The sequence below is a fragment of the Capra hircus genome, chromosome 19, assembly GCF_001704415.2.
Source record: "Capra hircus breed San Clemente chromosome 19, ASM170441v1, whole genome shotgun sequence".
Taxonomy (NCBI): domain Eukaryota; kingdom Metazoa; phylum Chordata; class Mammalia; order Artiodactyla; family Bovidae; genus Capra; species Capra hircus.
Genome location: NC_030826.1, coordinates 21,132,043 through 21,150,657, shown reverse-complemented (window position 1 = coordinate 21,150,657; position 18,615 = coordinate 21,132,043). Strand labels below are relative to the sequence as shown.

The following is an 18,615-nucleotide window of genomic DNA, read 5'->3' as shown; positions in this document are numbered from 1 at the left end:
GTATTTTGGCTTATTTGACCTATGAAGTGTGTGTTTATTTGGCTATAAAGGAAAGTAGCCAGGTGGCTCGTGTTCTTGAAAGTGAAGAGACAGCAAGATGGTTCAGAGCGTGTCTGCCTTGGCTTCTCTGTGGGATGTGTGATCCTTCCCAGCCTGTGCAGATCCTTGCTGGCTTCTGCAGAGGGCTTCTAGGCACCATGTTAGGCACCATGTTTAGAAGAGCTGGTGCCTCTGCTGCTTAACCATCATTTCCCCAAGCAACAGGGTCACTGCAAGAGTGGGAAGTAAGGCCCGGCTGGGTCCAGCCTTCGAGTGGGCTGAAGAGTATGTATTTTACCAAGACTGGCCTCTCACTGAAAGCAAAGAAATACAGCATCCTAATCAACATTTCTGTTGGTGCCTGAGTCCCCTGCCTTTCAGGCTTTGAAAGAATCTTCTTAGTTCTAGCATGGAATATTGTTTGTCACAGGACTTTCCAAGATAACATTAGTTACAGGCTCAGGTGTTAATCAGTGTTTACAATATTCTAGTAATCCTGTTCCAAGCAGGATAAATCCATTTCCAGACACATCATGGTGAAACCTCAGAACAAATCTTAAAGGTATCCAGGAAGAAACAACACAGATTGCCTCCAAAGAAAAGACAATGAAATTGACTGCTGACTTCTCATCAGCAACTATGTATGTCCAAAGACGGTGAAAAGTGCCTTCAAAGGACAATTAGAAATTAACCACGAACCTAGAATTCTATACTGACCAAAACTGTCTTTGAAGAACAGAGGTGAAATAAAAGACTATTTCAAAAATTGTTTGCCAAGCAGAACAACAGTGATCTCTTAATACAGAAGTTCTGACATTCAGCAAAGGAATGTAGCATTGAAGAAAGTGATAAACGTGCACCATCTGAACAGGAAGTGACTATGGGTAGTCTCATACAGTTCCAGAAAAGATAAAACCAAAATACATAGAAATAGGTAACCAGGGGGATGATTAGAATAAGCATACATACTCTCAAGTCCTTAATGTCATTCAGGAAGAGGATAAGTACATTGATTAACTTTAGGCTTTGCTATGTTTATTATATGTGCTAGAAGTTTCCAGATTAACTACTAAAATAAAACAGGATGTACTTTCCCATCAAGAATATATATATATATATTATATATATAAACAAGATAGTGGAGAGAAAGAAAACACAGGGCAGGTACTGTGTCCAAAATAAGATAGAAACCTAAACGTGTCAATAATTTCAATGTCCATAAAAGGCTTAAATGTTTCAGAAAAAAGCAAATTGTCAAATGGAATTTTTTTTTTAACAGATGGATTTTCTTTTTAGTTTCCTTTGTTGTTGTTGTTTATCCATTCTAAATGTAATGGTTTGCATCAACTAACCCAGAGCTCTCAGTCCGCCCCTTTCCTTTCTGCTCTTCCCTTTGGCAGCCGCAAGTCTGTTCTCTTACGTCTGTGAGTCTGTTTCTGTTGTGTACGTAGGTTCATTTGCGCCATGTTCCACATATAAATGATACCGTGCAGTATTTTCTCTTTCTGACTTCACTTCGTGTGATGATCTCTCATGGCACCCATGTTGCTGCAGATGGCACTGTGTCATTCATTTTTATGGCTGAGTAGTATTTTACTGTTCTATTCTGTTGGGAGTTGGCGATGGACAGGGAAGCCTGGCGTACTGCAGCCCATGGGGTCGCAGGAAGTCAGACACGACTAAGCAGCTGAATTGAACTGAGTACTCTGTTGTATAAATGTACCACATCTTTGTCCATTCATCTGTCAGTGGACACTTCGGTTGTATCTTTTTGAATTATTGTTTTGTCTGGTTATGTGCCCAGGAGTGGGATTGCTGGATCATATGGCAACTCTTTAGTGTTTTTGAGGAAACTCCATACTGTTTTCCATAGTGGCTGCTCCTATTTACATTGCCACCAACAGTGTGAGAGGGAGGGCTTTCCTTTTCTCCACACCCTCTACAGCATTTGTTACTTGTAGACTTTAATGATGGCCATTCTGACTGGTGTGAAGTGATAGCTCATTGTAGTTTTGATTTGCATTTCTCTAATGATTAGTGATGTTGAGAATCTTTTCATATGCCTATCGGCTCTCTGTATATCTTCTTTGGAGAAATGTCTGTATAGGTCATCTGCCCATTTTTCAGCTGGGTTGATTGTTTCTTGTTGTTGAGTTGTATGAGCTGTTTGCATATTTTGGAGATTAAGTTCTTGCCAGTTGCATCATTTTGCAAATATTTTCTCCCATTCTTTAGGTTGTCCATTTTTCTTTTTTCATTTACGGTTTCCTTTGCTATGCAAAAGCTTGTAAGTTTGATTAGGTTCCATTTGTTCATTTTTGGCTTTATTGCTATTGCCTTGGCAGACTGTTTCCACTGTTTCCCCATCTATTTCCCATGAAGTGATGGGACCGGATGCCAGTGTCACATTTTATTTTGGGGGGCTCCAAAATCACTGCAGATGGTGACTGCAGCCATGAAATTAAAAGACGCTTACTCCTTGGAAGAAAAGTTATGACCAACCTAGATAGTATATTCAAAAGCAGAGACATTACTTTGCCGACTAAGGTCCGTCTAGTCAAGGCTATGGTTTTTCCTGTGGTCACGTATGGATGTGAGAGTTGGACTGTGAAGAAGGCTGAGCACCAAAGAATTGATGTGTTTGAACTGTGGTGTTGCAGAAGACTCTTGAGAGTCCCTTGGACTGCAAGGAGATCCAACCAGTCCATTCTGAAGGAGATCAGCCCTGGGATTTCTTTGGAAGGAATGATGCTGAAGCTGAAACTCCAGTACTTTGGCCACCTCATGCGAAGAGTTGACTCATTGGAAAAGAGTCTGATGCTGGGAGGGATTAGGGGCAGGAGGAGAAGGGGACGACAGAGGATGAGATGGCTGGATGGCATCACGGACTTGGTGGACGTGAGTCTGAGTGAACTCCGGGAGATGGTGATGGAGAGGGAGGCCTGGCGTGCTGCGATTCATGGGGTCGCAAAGAGTCAGACACGACTAAGCGACTGAACTGAACTGGGAGACTGACTTAAGAAAACATTGATATGATTTATGTCAGAGAATGTGTTGCTTATGCTGTCTTCGAGTTTTATGGTGTCATGTCTTATGTTTAAGTCTTTAAGCCATTTTGAGTTTATTTTTGTGCATGGTGTGAGGGTGTATTCTGAATTCATTGATTTACATGCAGCTCTCCAACTTTCCCAGCACCATTTGGTAAACAGACTGTCTCTTTTGCATTTATATTACAAGTGGCTCTTTAAAAAAAAAGAAAAGCGAATTAACATATTGGTAAGACTGATCCCCCCCAAAAGTACAGACACACACAAAAGAAGTTGAGAGGAGGCTACCATTATACTGCAGGTAGAAAAATACAAGATACCCTTAATGTTGTCAGAAGTGACAGTGAAGGGACCTGTTTGGAACATATATCCCCAAACCCCGGGAAGAAGGGAGAGAAGAAACAAACTGAAAAGCAGAGTGAGACATTGAAAGATTTAACAGAACTGAAAAAGTTGAATCCTGATTCAGCAGTGGAGACAGCTAGTGATAAGCAAACCAGTTTACACTGTGTATCTCCCCCGACCCCCCCCCCACCCCCAAAGCTCAGATATGCTAGCATCAGAGGGTTACTCTGGGTTGCTGAAAGCTAGATTGCCTCCCTGCCTTGGGTAGCTAGGTGCTTGCCCCTCCCCCTCTCAGCAGGCACCAATTCAAGATTTCTTCTCCATAGAGAAAACTAGTTTATGGCCTGGAGGTCAGAAACTGAGCTGAAGATGAAAGTACCCTATGCGGGCATTTGCATTTTGAATATCCTCGGCCATACTGGGCTCCTAGAGCCCTAGTGTGCAGAGATTGCAAGTGTTCTCCGGGGAACTGCGATTAGGTTAAGAAGAAAGACATAAAGAGCTATTCTGTGGCATAAAGGATTATTTTATGAGGCTGCCATAACCCTAACAAAAAAAAGAAAAAAGTACATGCAAATTTCCTCCATAAAGAGATGCAAAATTCCTAACCAAATATTACCGAATCCAAATATATAAAAGATAATCTCCATAACCAAATATTGAATAGAAGCTATTTTCCAAATAAAATTAGGATCCTGTGGAGAGAAACATAAAGGATGGTGGGTATGTCTTCTCTACCGAAGATGAAATGGGCCAGAATTTTAGCCGGCCATCTGAACTGGAAGAACTTGCTAACATTTGGGTGACTGGTGAACTGGGAACTGAGAAGGTGTGAATTGTCTTCCTGTCACTCTTCCAATGATACTCTTACCTCTGGAAGGTCCTTGCCAGCTCCAGGAACCCTCTTGAGATATGTAGAGTCATGCTGACCCTACACATCCAAGAAGCCAGGACCTGATAATGAGACATCATTCCTCCAGGATGTGGCTGTGGATCCATCAGCGTGCTCCAGCTTGTTGTCAAAGAGCCACTGAATTCTCATTTGCTGTTGGCAGCGCCAGGGCGCTTGAATGTTCATTCCCACTTCTTTGATTGTGTGGCCTGGGTGAAACTTGTTGCTGACTGGCCACAGTCACTGATGAGGCTAGATTTTTCTTTCCTGGTAAGTAGTATCAGATGGGCATCCCCATAGTTGGGACCGCTTGTTCAGAACCATTGCTGCTTTTCATGAAGATGAGCCTACTTCCTTGGGGTCTGTGACACAATTTGATTGAAAACTAGGAATCAGTTGGCCAGAGTTGTTCTTGTTTCCTTTTCAAAATTCAAACCCTTTACTGCTAAGTTACTTCAGTCGTGTCCAACTCTGTGCGACCCCATAGACGGCAGCTCACCAGGCTCCCCCATCCCTGGGATTCTCCAGGCAAGAACACTGGAGTGGGTTGCCATTTCCTTCTCCAGTGCATGAAAGTGAAAGTGAAGTCGCTTAGACGTGTCCGACTCTTAGTGACCCCATGGACTGCAGCCAGCAGGCTCCTCCGTCCATGGGGTTTTCCAGGCAAGAGTACTGGAGTGGGGTGCCATTGCCTTCTCCACAAACCCTTTACACATGACCACAAAGGAAAAGGAAGAGAGAGGGAGTGTCCTATTCATAGCAGCCACAGGTATTTGCAAACAGGACTGAGTGAAGGTAGGAAGCCCTTCTGCCCTTTTGTCTTCCTTGGTACAGTTTGAATACTACCTGCTTTTTCTCTCTTGCTTACTCCTTGAGAAAAACTATCTAGCAGCTCCTCTTAAAGTGGATGGGGTGGGCTCTGGAACCATCTTAGCCTATCCTAAGTCAATGTTTTGTTTTATTTTTTAAAATTATCTGCTTTGCAGAAGAATGGAGTGGCTGAGACAGGGTGGGTACACGGTGGAAAGTATCAGACTGTGCTTGACTTAAATTGCAGCCCACTTGCCTCTCACCCAAGAGGGCCCCTAGAGGTCATCTTGTCTAGACTTCTCCAAGATGGATAAGGAATCCTTGAAGTTCTACATGGACACATTCAGTGACAGGAGCACCCAGCCTCCTCCCTTGAGGCCCGTGCCCACCTCTCCAGACCCAACTTCCTTCCATTCTTGTTCACCCTGCATCAGACAGTCACACCCCACTCCCACTTTGTCCTTCAAATGCACCAAGCGCATTCCCGCCTCCTAGCTGTTCCCTCATCCTAAAACTGTTCCCTCAGCCTAAAGGCTGACTTCTTATGATTCAGGTCACGGCTCAAACATCAAGGCCGTCACCTCACCACCTCCACCACCTCTACCCTTGCCTGTATACGATAACTGGGATCGATTTCCTTCACTACTATCACTTTCTGAAATTCTTGTTTCTATGTTTATGTGTCGATTCTTCCTGTCAGTTCCCCAAGGGCAGCAGCTTTGTCTTACTCGCCACTGTATTCACAAGCCTGGCTCATGGTAAATATGGTTGACTGACTGATGGGAAATGCCCTATATTCTGACAGCTGTTTTCAATTAAAAGTTTATGTATGCATCTGAAGTGGGCTTTGCACTAACTTGCTCAGGAGGGACGAGAAGAATGAGAACAAAGCCCCTGTGGATCTTCGTACGTCAGTGCTTAACAGGAAGGTCTAGATTTCAGGGTGACTGGCTTTAGGGGAGTAGAAGGGGGAGGTAGACCCCTCCAAGGTTTTCTTCAGTTTTCTCACTACCTGCACCTTTCTGGCTTCAAATCAGCCCGGCAGGGATTCCCAGTGGCTCAGTGATAAAGAATCCACCTGCCATTGCAAGAGACACGGGTTCAATCCCTGGTCCAGGAAGATCCCACGTGCCTCGAAGCAACTAAGCCCCTGCGCCACGCCTACTGAGCCTGTGCTCTAGAGCCAGGGAGCCTCGACTGCTGAAGCCCATGTTCCCTAGAGCCTGTGCTCCGCGCGAAAAGGAGCCACTGCGATGAAAAGCCTGTGCATCTCAACTCGAGTCACCGCCACTCACCACAACGAGAGAAAAGCCTGCGCACAGCAGCCAAGACCCCACACAACCTAAGTAAATAAAAATATTTTTAAAAGAAAAAGTCAACCCAGGAGAGGGAGAATCCCAGCACCTTGGGACTCAGCCAGGGGGGCTGGCTGAGCCCCTTGGAGCCATGTAGGGCAGGGACCAGTCACCGACCCTCTCTGAGTTTCAGTCTCCACACCATCTTTATTGAAAAGCTTTTTGAAATGTATTAAATATAGGAAAGGTCACAGCTCAAAAAGGAGAAAAAACTAAAATCTATTTTTAATAACACAAAATACAGCCAAAGGGTTGAAAAATGCAAATTACCCATGTGGTAGGAAAAGAACAAAAAAGGAGGCAGACAATATCTGTACGTGGGAAACAGATGCTCAATAGATGGGAGCTATTGGTAATAACAGTTCTCACAGAGCTTCTCCAATGTGTCCATCATCGAGCAAGGCCCTCGGGGGGTTAAAGCAATTCCCTGCCCTTCAGAAGTTTATCGTGTAGTTCGCAAAAGATGTATATACATGAGCCCATGACAAAAGCAGATGACTTGCTACGAGTGAAGTTTTCCAGTAAATATCATCATGGTTAGGAAAGGGCTCGAAGTTGGAGAAGGAAAAGAAAAACTGACCCATTTTAATCTAACTTCTAACCACAGTGACCACAGACATCAAGGATGAGGGTGATCAGTTTTCCAAGAAGAGACTGAGGGGGGAAACCTCCCTCTATGCAGAGGCCCCAGTTATCTTGAAGTTCCTGGAGGGGAAGAAGAGCTAAAGAGAGGGGAGTGTTCTGTCGTCTTGAGCGGACCGAGAAAGCTGGGAGTGGGAGGGAGGGGAGAAGCGTGACTTCAGGGGCTAGAAGCAGAGAACTTGGGTTCTAAAAATAATTCTGTCCCTCTTGCTCAGACCCTGAGCAAAGCCCTGGATGTCACCTCCTGGCTCACAGCATCCTTATTAGTAAGTTAGAGAGAAAATATTTGCCTCCTTCCTAAGGGAACAAAAAAACCCTACAGTGGTACTGAGTAATTCAGCCCCATTTGGGAAGGAAACAGTTTGCACTGCAAGAGAGGGAGCTGCCCTGAAAATCCTCTAGGCTTCTCCGCTGCTTTGCCATAGCTTGGGGCCCCTTTCTCCTCTCTTTTTCTTTTTAAAAGATATTTTATTGTTCTTATTGTTATTTTGTTCATTTTTATTTTTTGGCTGTGCACCATATGGGATCTTAGTTCCCCAACCAGGAATTGAATCTGTGCCCCTTGCATTGGAAGCAGTCTTAACCACTGGACCACCAGGGAAGTCCTTTCCTCTTTTTTTTTTTAACTTTTACAAATTTTTAAAAATGAAGCTTTTCTGGAAAAGTTGTAGAAAAATATCACCAACATGACAAACATTTAAGTAGTATGAAAGGTAATACAGTGAAAAAGCAGGGTTCCCTCCTACTCTTCGTGTCCTTTCCCTCCAAAGCACTTAGGATTCCCAGTTTCTTCTACATGCTTACAGGGATTTCAATACACAGAGAAAACCACCTCACTCCTTTCATTGCTGGGCAATTCTCCAGTGTCAGATATTCCATGATTTACTCACCAGTCCCAAAAGTGCTGCTTCTTAGACACTTTAAGTCGGCTAAGAGTAGAAGGCATCTCCCTAGCTGTCCATTGCCAACACTTGTTTGTGGGGCGTGCTGTGTGCTGACGCAGGGATGGGTGTGAAGACCTGGAGAGAGGCAGAGCCCCTTCCCTTGGGAACTCAGAGCCCAGTTGAGGAGGTGGGCATTTAGGAAAGATCTGAGGGTTCTCACGGGTCTATGTAGCTGGGGTGGGGGTATCCTGGTACTTGTGCTTCTGGCTTCAACGTCTCTGCCAAGATGGAAGGTAAACACAGCTGCCTTCCAGACCGTGGCACCAGCAAAAGTGTTTATAGTCAGGGGAGGGAATCCCTCAGGAAGGAAGTAAAACCAGAAACCTTGACCCAAAGATATCATAGAGCATACGGTAGTCACGACACCTATCAAATCTGGGGAAACAGGGTCTTGTCTAGCAGAGGTAGTAGGCTCATAAGGAATGGGAGACCCGGGGCCAGGAAAAAGTGACCAAGGACACATACCACCTACTTGCAAACGCTGTCTGCCTTCCTCGGGGCATTCCTCTCCCACACCCCCTGCACATCCCGCCCGTGGCACTCCTGAAGGGCTTTCCCTCCCCTCCCCTTGGCCTTGCTTCACCGGATCAGAGACAGCCTCCCCTGGGGGCTTCTAGGTAGAACCCTATGGGGACGAGCCCAGGGCTCACAGTGACAGCAAATCCTGCTCTGGAGGTGCTGTCCCCGCACCTGGTCGGCCATGGACCCTGTCACCTACACTACACCATGTCCCAGGGGAAATAAGCGGGGGTGCTGTGAGGGAGTCTGGACGCTGGAGAGAGCCAGGGCAGGTGTGGCACGAGCGTGGGGAGCAAGACAGGGAAGGCTGTGCGTTAGGAAAGCGCGAGTCTGGATTTGTTGAGGCGAAAGTGGGGCAGCGGAGGCCACCTGGTCTCTGTGGGACGACACCCACGGGGAGAAGAGAAAGCACCTGTGCAGAGAGCCGATGGCCCGTCTGCAACAACTTTTCATGGACTCTTCCAGGGAGGCCGTGAGGAACAAAGGGGAGGTCGCGTCTGTGTAATCCCAGCGGCTCTTTCTGATCGTGCTCCTTGGCCAGAGACTACGAGGGGAGAAGACTGGCCCAGGCGGTCCAGCGGAGGAGAGAGGGTGGGTGGGCAGTGCCCCTCAGGCGGAGAGGGCACTGGTGTTACTGCACACACTAGCCCCTTCCCGCCCGGCACGTGGGGGTGCCCACCACCCTCGTGATCCCTATTTTACACACGAGGGAGCCAAAGGCCATGCCAGCCCAGAAGAAGGGACTTCCTCGTGTGACAGTGCAGGGTCAGAGCTGGGGCTTCGCCCAGGCCCCGTGGTCTAGGTCAGCACCGCACCCAAGGAAACAGTTCCGAGAGGGGCTGGGTGGGGGTGGGACTGGGCAAGAACGGGTATTAGGTCTCGAAAGAAGGTCATGAGTGGTCAACAGGCTCGTGAGACTCTGGCATGGTGTTAAAAAGTCACCCTGAGCCAACGTGGAGGACAGACTGGGTGGAGACAAGAGGCTTAACCAAGGGCTGGGGTCCCAGTCCCCTCCCAGGCCCTCCTCAGAACCACACCTTACACTTGTTACACTCGTTCACACAGTGGTCACACACAGTGTCCATCTGAAGGGAGGGGCTGCCTGACGTGGGCCTCTCATCCCAGGATATGACCCAGGGATGAAACGCCCAAAGTTCCCCGGGAGTCGCCAGCCCCGCTCTGCTTGCAATCCCCACCCTGACGTCTAGGTGGCGCCAGAATCTCACACTGATTCCTCCCAGGTTGGGGCGCCGCCCACGCCCAGTGAAGGTTGTTTCAACCCGTCCCTGCAGACTCCAGGTCCACTCAGCCGGATTCTCCCTCAGTTTTCTGGGTTCTGTTCAGTCCAAGTGGCGGGTGGGGGGAGCGGGGAGGAAGGGGTTTCTTTTCTGCCTTCTACTTGGCTGGGACCCTGGCCTCTGGGAAGAAGTAGGCGGGTCAGCCCTTGCCCTCCCATCTCAGCCTCAGGGACATCCCGGAGCAAGTACTGCATCTGTTCTTTTCAAATGTAAAAAATAAAATTATTAAATAATTAAAATTTTAAAATAATTAAAATTAATTTTTACTGTAAAAGATAATTTAACATTAAGTTTATTTTTAAACTTGTTTTTTTAAAGTATCAAAGTAATGTATTGACATGATTCAACACAATAGGCTCCTGTTGGTTTTCTTCAGATAATTAAAATATTGTTAGCAATTCATCCCCTCGCCCAACACCACAGGCACACGCGTTTACCAGATCGCCACCCACACCCTCTGTTATACTGCTTTCCCCTGTAGCTGGCCAACAAGGTGGGAGAGTGCTTCATTCATTCATTCACTTCTGCTAGTTTTTACCTTGCGCCACTAGGCTGGGCTGTATTGAAGGAACCGGGGATAGCGAGGAATTAATTCCTTCTGGTCCTTCTGGACCAGAGTTCAGCTGAGCTCTTCCTGGCTGGGTTCACGTCCCAGCGGTGAAGCCGGACGGAGAGCCAGGGGCTAAGTCCCAGGAAGAAAAATAGGGCCGGATTCGGGATGGGGGTGAGGGGAGGTGTCCGTGGTCCAGAGAGATGGTTCTGAGAAAGTGATATCGAGCTGAAACCTACACATAAAGTTTCGGGAGCTATTGGCTGGGGGAGGAACTACACCTGTGGGCTGTGGAGCAGCTCCTCCCCCGCGAGCTTAAAGAGCACGAGGGGTTAGGACTTCTGGCTCCGCTCAGCCTGCTGCCCGCCCCTCCCCGCCGCAGGCTCCCTCTCTACTCAGAGCTCTGGTCCTCTAGCGGGGCGAGTGTGTGTGCGTGTGTAGTGCGAGTGGGGGGTCCTTCACTTTCCCCCTCTCCGGCTCCCGGTCCACGCCTCCCCGCTCCCCGCCGCCACTCTCTGGAACGCCCGCCCACCCAGCCCCGCAGCCCTCCCCATCCCCAGGAGGAAGGCAGAGCGGGGAAACGTAAAGTTTCTGCTGCTCAAAGTGACGCAAAAAATCTTAAAGAGCTCTTTGGCGGCGGATATCTAGAGATCAGACCATGTGAGGGGCCGAGAGTACAAATAACGGCCGCGCCAGCGCCGGAACAGGCAGCGGCGCCCCGGTGCCTCGACGGCGCGAGGGTCGTCCGCTCCGAAGCCCCGGACCAGCCTCCGCGGACTCCGTCAGGTGGGTCCGCTTTCCTCCAGGCTTTCCAAGCCCACTTCTCTCCAAAACTTCATCCCGCGAGGCGCCCCCACTCCTGGAGGCGGGCGCGGGGCGTTTGGGCAGGGCGGGTGCGCACGGAGTCGGACCAGGGGACTCGGGCGTTCGATAAGCTCGGAGCGCTCCTTCCTCCCCGGAGGCCTGGGGGGCCGCCCCAGTTGCCCAGGAAGGTCCTGAGCTTGGAGGCAAAAGTTGCTTTACTTCCAACCCAGAGCTTCTGTTTGCTCTTCGCTGACCGCCATCGCGTGCAGGGGGCTGTGTGCAGGCATCTCCGCGGGGAGAGCCCTTCTGGACACAATGCCCAAATATCTAGAGAAATCTCCGAATGACACTTAAGTGGGACGAGTCTCGTACGCTTGGGTGGTTTTCACTCGCAGAGCCGATGCACGCTCAGTCATTCAGAATTCATGTGAAACCCGCAACTCCAGAGAGCTGTTCTACATGGTTGAAATGTGTGCCCTTCAGTTGCTTGAAAAATGTGTACGTTCAAATTTGTTTTCTCAAAGGCTCTCTGGAGCTAAAGAACACTAAAAAGCACATTTCTTTTTGCCTTGGTCTTCTGTGTAATAACTTTTTTTATCCAGTTGGGGTTCTAAAGATTTCAGAGGGATGGGATTTCTAAGAGTCAGACCTTAAAAAGGCTTCTGTGTTAGTATTTTTATGATCAATTTTGTTCAGAAAAATGAACCAGGTTAATGGATTATTTATGAGCCTGCTAGCTCTCATCATAGTAAGAGGAGATCAAATATTTAATGTGTGTTGCCTTAACACACATTAGACATGGAGAAAATGTCTAATAAAGCAACATTGGGATTTGTTGCTTATTGAAGTGGAGGGGGCACCATGGGCACGTGGATGTTTGGGTCTGGGGAGTGGAGAGAAACGCACAGCTTTTACTCTGTTACTCGCTTTCCTGTGAAGCCACGGGTGCTCAAAGGTTGAAGTTTTCCTGCCTGCAGACTGAGGTGGGGGTGGCTGCTTCTAGCTTGGATGAGAAGGCAGGTTCTTAAGAGGTTTGTGCAAGCTGTTTGGGGCCCAGGTTTTCACTTTTTTTCCCCTGAACCCGAATAGGAGCAGGTTGAAACTGCTTCACAATTAATCAAAAGTCCCCTCAACACTCAAGTGACCCATCTAGGACATTTCGGGTGTGACCCCACCACAGATACCCATTGCTTTCACTCTCCTTGCTTAAAAATATTTATACTAGGGGTGAGTGGCGGGGTGGGGGTTTTAAGTTTCAAACTTAAAACATTGCAGTTTTAATGCAATCAGCAAAACCTCAGAACGCATCTCTGCTTTAAGCAAACTTGAATTTTTAAAGTTTTCTGAGCATTTTGATGATACTCGGAGAGGTATGTCAAAGGGACACAAATGGTTGGGGTGACCGTGGAGGGAGGTGCTTGGCTGTGTGTGTTGTCTCTCACAGTGGGCTTGCAGAAACATTCTAGATATCCCCCTCCAAAGAGAATCGCAAGTGATGCCGGACATTCAGCCAGTGAGTGACCATTCATCTCCTTCATACACTGCAAATGCTATCATTTGAGAGAACAAAGGCAGGGCTGCCTGAAGAAGTTTAATTTGGCCTAATGAATCAACAGGATATGATCATGAGTTGACTTTTTAAGTAAAGATGACTGGGCGGCCGAAGGGCAAACTATACAGTCCTGTTTTGTCAGTTTAAGAAGGGACCTCAGACCTTGATTATGCCCTGTCACAGGTCAGCTCCTCTGGGTCTCGAGGTTTCAGCTCTCAGCGAGGGGGTGCTGCATAACTGATCTCCATGTCCCCTCCACCCCCCTCTGCTCGCTCTGTGACTGTGACCCTCGCTTCTCTGCTGTAAGCAAACTTGAGTTTAAATGATGGTGCAAAATGCCTGAGGGCCGGGACAGTCTGCCCGGATGTTTCCGTCAGATTAGGGTCCTCTGGGGACCCACGGCTTTCACTCTAAGGCCAAAGCTTTGCACACAGACACGCACAAATTAAGTCCTGCAGTTGAGCCATGTCCAACCCACAGGGGCCTGAGTTCCCTGACTCCTGGAATCCCCTTTGCAACTCCTCCACCTAGTGTGTGGGACAGGAGGAACAACATGCGCCCACCTCCCCCCAACACACGCCCCCGAGCTTGGTGGTGTTCCACAGGACAGGCTTGGGAGTGGAACCCAAGGTCTCATAAAGCCCCCTGTTCCTCTTTTCTTGGGTAAGTGATGCAGGGTCCTCTGTTGCTGTGGGGAATCCACTTCTGGGCTTAACTAGGCAAAGTAGAACCCTAAGGAAAGAAAACTGCCATCTTTCTAGGAAGGAAAGGTGGAAAATAGATGAAACTAGCATTTTAAAGAACTCTGGCATGAATGACTTTCCCTGGTCAGAGGCTGACCTGCTTTTCTAGGGTGGGCACAAAACCCACTGTCGGCCAGCACAGGTCCCCAGCTCCCCGCTCCACCATTTCCTGGCAGAGCTCATCAGACTGACCTGGGCCCACGTGCAGAAATGATCCGAGTCAAGTCTCGGTGGAGGAGGCGTTCCCTCCTGCCTGATCCTTGTCAGCTGTCAGTGCCTGGGAAGATGAAGGCTTATTTACTGAACATCAGCAACATCTTCGCAAGCCAGGTGTTTCGCACCCTGTGTCTAACGGGGTAACAAGCCCAGTGGAGATAAGACCTGTGCGAAGTAGTCTGGCTGCCTTATTTTTCCTTTTCTCTTCGGCTCTGCTGGAACCCAGCGCTGGCCCAGGGGCACTCAGCTGTGGGTATTTAAGCCATTGTGCTCTTTGCCACCCCACTGTAGCCCATCAGGCTCCTCTGTCCGTGGAGTTTCCCGAGAAAGAATACTAGCGTGGGTTGCCATTTCCTACTGCAGGGGATCTTCTGACTCAGAGGTCAAACCCAGGTCTCCTGCACTGCAGGCAGATTCTTTACCGATGGAGCCCCCTGGGAAGCTTATCTTTCTCTTGAAAGTGAAAGTGTGACTTGCTGGTTGTGCCACATTTTTGCTACCCTGTGGACTGTAGCCCGCCAGGCTTCTCTGTCCATGGAATACCTCCAGGCAAGCATACTAGAGTGGGAAACCATTCCCTTCGCCAGGGGATCTTCCCAACTCAGGGATCGAACCCAGGTCTCCCACATTGTAGGTGGATTATTATTATTATTTTTTTAACCATCTGAGCTGCCGGGGAAGCCCCAGTGGTGCCTGGGATAGCTGACTGTAGTATTTAAGCCATAGAATTTCCTAAAAGCCAGGACATAATGGCTCTCCATTGACCCCCCAAACAGAGTGAGAGAGAAACCCCAGCGACATGGAGACAGGAAGGCGGTGTCCCAGGGCCAGCTTGATGGCCAGGGTCCCCAGGCACTGACGTGTGGCAAGTGGCACGGGGAAGGTCTCCAGGGATCCTGAGGTCCAGCTCTTTGTGTCATTATTTGAGGTTGGAAGGGAAGAGGTGGGGGGTGTGACAAGGCCAGTGGCGGATCTGGGAGAGCTGCTTGTGAGCTTTGGGTGAACCCTGAGCTGGAGGCTGGTAGGTGGGCTCGGGGAGAGAGGGCCAGTCACTGGGCCTTTGCCTCCTTATGTTGTGTGGTCTTTCTGGGCATATTCAAAGAAAAAGAAAATTGTACTTTGCTAGGGAAGCTGCTGCAAGAAAATAAACATTTTTCCCCCCTCTAAGGGATTCCCTAGAATCAGGGAAGGGCAGAGTTGGAAGGGGACTTGTTGACAACCTGCTCCAAGTCCTCCATGGCTTGTTCAAGTTCGCCACAGCCCTGAGGACCTGTCCAGGCCTTAAACTTAAGTCTCCTGAACTTTTCTCTCCATTGGGTGTGTTGTGTTAACGGCTAATTGAGTTAGCTGGCTCTTTTCCTTGTTTCAGAGGAAGGGAGCTAGGGCAGGAAGGGGAGAGAGGAGATTCGCTATTCCAGGCTGCAGTGAGCTTTGACTGACTGGAAGTTTTTCAGCCCATCCCAGGGCTAGGATTCTTTCTCTCCCCTCAGTGTTTTATACTGAAAAATTTCAACTGAAATGTTGGAGAAATGGTCCCCTGAAGCTTCACCCAGATTCACCACACTTTGGCACTTTTGTGCCTGTACTTTCTTTCTAATTAGACACATGTCCAATTTTTACATATTTAACACATATAATTTGATACTTTCTGTATAAAATATGATTAAATGATTATACTACATATATAATTTTGTTGTTGAACCTGTGAAAATTGGCAGACATCCAAATACTTCACCCCGAATGCTTTTTTTGAGATGTTCAGCACTTTATTATAAAATAAGCCTTGTGTAAGATCATTTTGCCCAACTGTAGACTAATGTAAGTATTCTGAGTGCATTTTAGGTCGGCTCGGCTAAGCTATAATGGTTGGTCACTTAGGTGTATTAAATGCATTTTTTTCCACCCCTGAATTCTTCAGCTTGTGTTTCCTAAGCACAAGGACATTCTCCTACATAACCAGAGTCCCGTTGTTATCACATCTAAAGACGTTTACATTGATAAAATATTTTTATAGAATGTACAGTCCATATTCAAATTTCCTCCACCATCGCGGTGATGTCCACTTTAGCTCAGAGCATTAATTTTTGAGACCATCAACGCCTAGGGATGAGAAACAACCTCTTGCCCTAATCTTAGTGCATCTGAGAATCAGATCAATGCTGCGTCACCATGAACTGATTCTTCATGAATGTCCCCGAACCATGTGTGTGACACGTTGTAAAACACATTTCAGAACTTGTAGGAGCACAGACACCTTCAAGCAACATTACCCAAATCACAAACAACTTGTGGCTCTAGGGCACCCCCGTTCCCCCCTCCACTCTGTTGCCAACCCCATCTGTCCCTTCACTTAGCTATCCCCCACCCCCACCCAGAGAAATGGCCCTAGTTCCCCCTTCCTCTCATCGTCACTCACATTGTATTTAATTCCACTTCCAACCTCTTTCTCCTCCCCTCATCTCTTCCACCAGCTGCCACAGGTAAATCTGCCCTTGTTTCATAACACTCTGTCCCTGGGGCTGGTTTTCTCTCTCTCTCTCTCTCTCTCTCCCCCTTGACTTCCATTGTGTGTCTAATCCTGACTGTTTCACACAAAAATAGTTTAGTAATACACCTGTCTTAAGGAAAAGAAAACTCTTGTGTTTGGAAATGCTCCCATGTGTTTTTGAAAGCTTGATTTCTACTTATGGCATAAATCGCCTTGTAACAATAAAAGAGGATTTAGAAGGTGTAAGGGATACTCCTCATTCTGCCTAATCGAACACGTCACATGTTCGAGTTTCCCAAGTCTCTTTCCTGGCCTTGTCCACACCAACACAGATGGCAGCCCCAGAAGGAAAGCTTTCTGCAAAAAGTTGGAAGCTGTGTAGTTAAATGTAATAAAGGATCTGTGACCTCAACCTGTAAAGGCGCTTCCACAGATTCTATACACGAGTCTCTACCTCCTTATTCTCCTCTCCTTAAATTTAGTTTTCCTGAGGGACCAGAAAGAATGTTAAACAACTTCTCATGAGTTTGTCACCTCCCATCTCCTTCTATTGTACTGAACAATGCTGTATTTTATAGCTTACATTTTAGATGTTTTCGTATCTTTTGGTTAAACTAGGGTTTTGTAAACTAGCTTAGGAGGTTAACCACCATTTGCAACATTTCTTTCTGTGGGTTGAAAATACAGTGCAAGTTCCAAACCAGCAACTCACAAACGAGTGTTTGGAACACAAACCTTTGATGGACATGCCCACTGGTACTTGCTCAAGGTCTAAAAGCACAACCTGGGCTCCTCTTTAGTCCTGGACATGCCAGTCTTTTCTGTTCCAGAGTTCATTACTGTTGTTGTGATGGTCCTTTCTCCACCCTGGAGATGCTCAGCAGATTTTCCTGATGGGTGAGCAGGGAAGAGGGAGGAGGGACAGACCTCCCTGAGGATAGGACCCAGGAAGAAAGAGTGGAGTCTCACCTGAGCCTCACACCTGCCAGCATGGCCCGAGCCCAGGAAACCCGAAATCAACTCAGAGACCCTCTGGGCTGGGAGTGTGCACACACCTGGTCAGCAGGTATTTGAGGCCAAAATGTATAAGTCATGGCCCAGAGATGCAAAGAAACTGGACACAAAAGGATAATAAATGATGCTTGATAATCAGTGAGGAATGACAGATGAGATCATCTTGGGCTGGGGCGGTGAGAGGAGGTTACAAGGAGGAGGTGGAGAGAAACTTAAGCCAAGCCTGGAGAACATGGGATGATTAGAGGCAGTGAAGGGGCGGGGTTGGGGATGCGCTGGGCATGCTCAGTGGCCTACTTGCCCCCTAATAACCTAGGTGCTTGCTCACAATGCAGCACCCACATGGATCTCTTTATTAGAATCTCTGAGCAAGTAGTCCAGGAATCTCCCGTTGACAAGTTTCCTAGTGACTCCAAGCCACTGATTGAGAAGAACAAGCAAGAACAGGTGAGGGCCCGTGGAAGGGGATGGAGTCCATAGCTTCTGGCTCAGGGGGCCCACTTGTGCTGCGGGCAACGAATCACTGACCCTTGTGGGCTCCAGCTTCCTTCCCTGGGGTGAGAAGTAGAACCGCAGAATGGGTTGTGTGTGTGTGATGGCAGAGTGGCCATCAACTCACTGTCCTGAATTATGCTTCTCATGTGCTAGACACCGAGTTAAGCATTTGTCATACTTGTATTTAATTCTCACAGTTGCCTTTAGGGAGCAGGAATTTTAACGGTCTGTTTTCACACATGAACAAAGGGAAGGTCAGAGAGGTTAAGTAACCTGCCCAAAGTCACACAGCCAGTCAGCGATAGGTCTGGGATTCCTGTGCAGATCTATGCGACAGAAGAGCCCTGGGTTGTGGACACAGACTGTTAAATGACACCTCAGGAAGGTGGTTAGTCTAGCTTTCCTGTTCGTGTTCACTGCAGGAGGGCTATTTCTACCTATCCATGCCAGATCCATTTCTTTTTTATTAAACAATTAATTATAGTTTTGCCCAGCCTCTGGAGTGATCTCAACCCCAGCACAAATGGCTAATCCTCTCAGTTTTACCCTCTGTGTGGAGGGAAGCTTGAGGCTATCCTTCCCCAGGGAAAGTTCTGGATGGAGACCCTTTTTCCTTTCTCATGGTATCTGGCCGAGATGGCCCTAAGGATTGTAGCCTGTTTAATTCCTCTCCAAAAAATTAAACTGTCTCTTACAAGGCACTCTTTGGGTAAGGAGATGACTGTGATAGTCATTTCTATCCCTTACATCCAAAAAACAAGATTTTCTCTACGTGGTCCGTTCAGATCATGAAGTCTTTCTACATTGTTTGAAAGGCGAGCAGGAGTCCCAGTGGCTTATGACCTAAGACACCACACCCCTC

The 18,615-nt window shown here is 47.8% G+C and overlaps 1 protein-coding gene across 1 annotated transcript in view; it reads left to right on the top strand.

The window, feature by feature from the left end:
* The window catches only part of SLC6A4 (solute carrier family 6 member 4), a 32,953-nt gene continuing 25,147 nt past the window's right edge, over positions 10,810-18,615 (top strand). The window contains exon 1 of the mRNA XM_018064359.1: positions 10,810-11,227. The gene's annotated coding sequence lies outside the window, so the exon portion shown is untranslated. The remainder of the gene's footprint in view (positions 11,228-18,615) is intronic.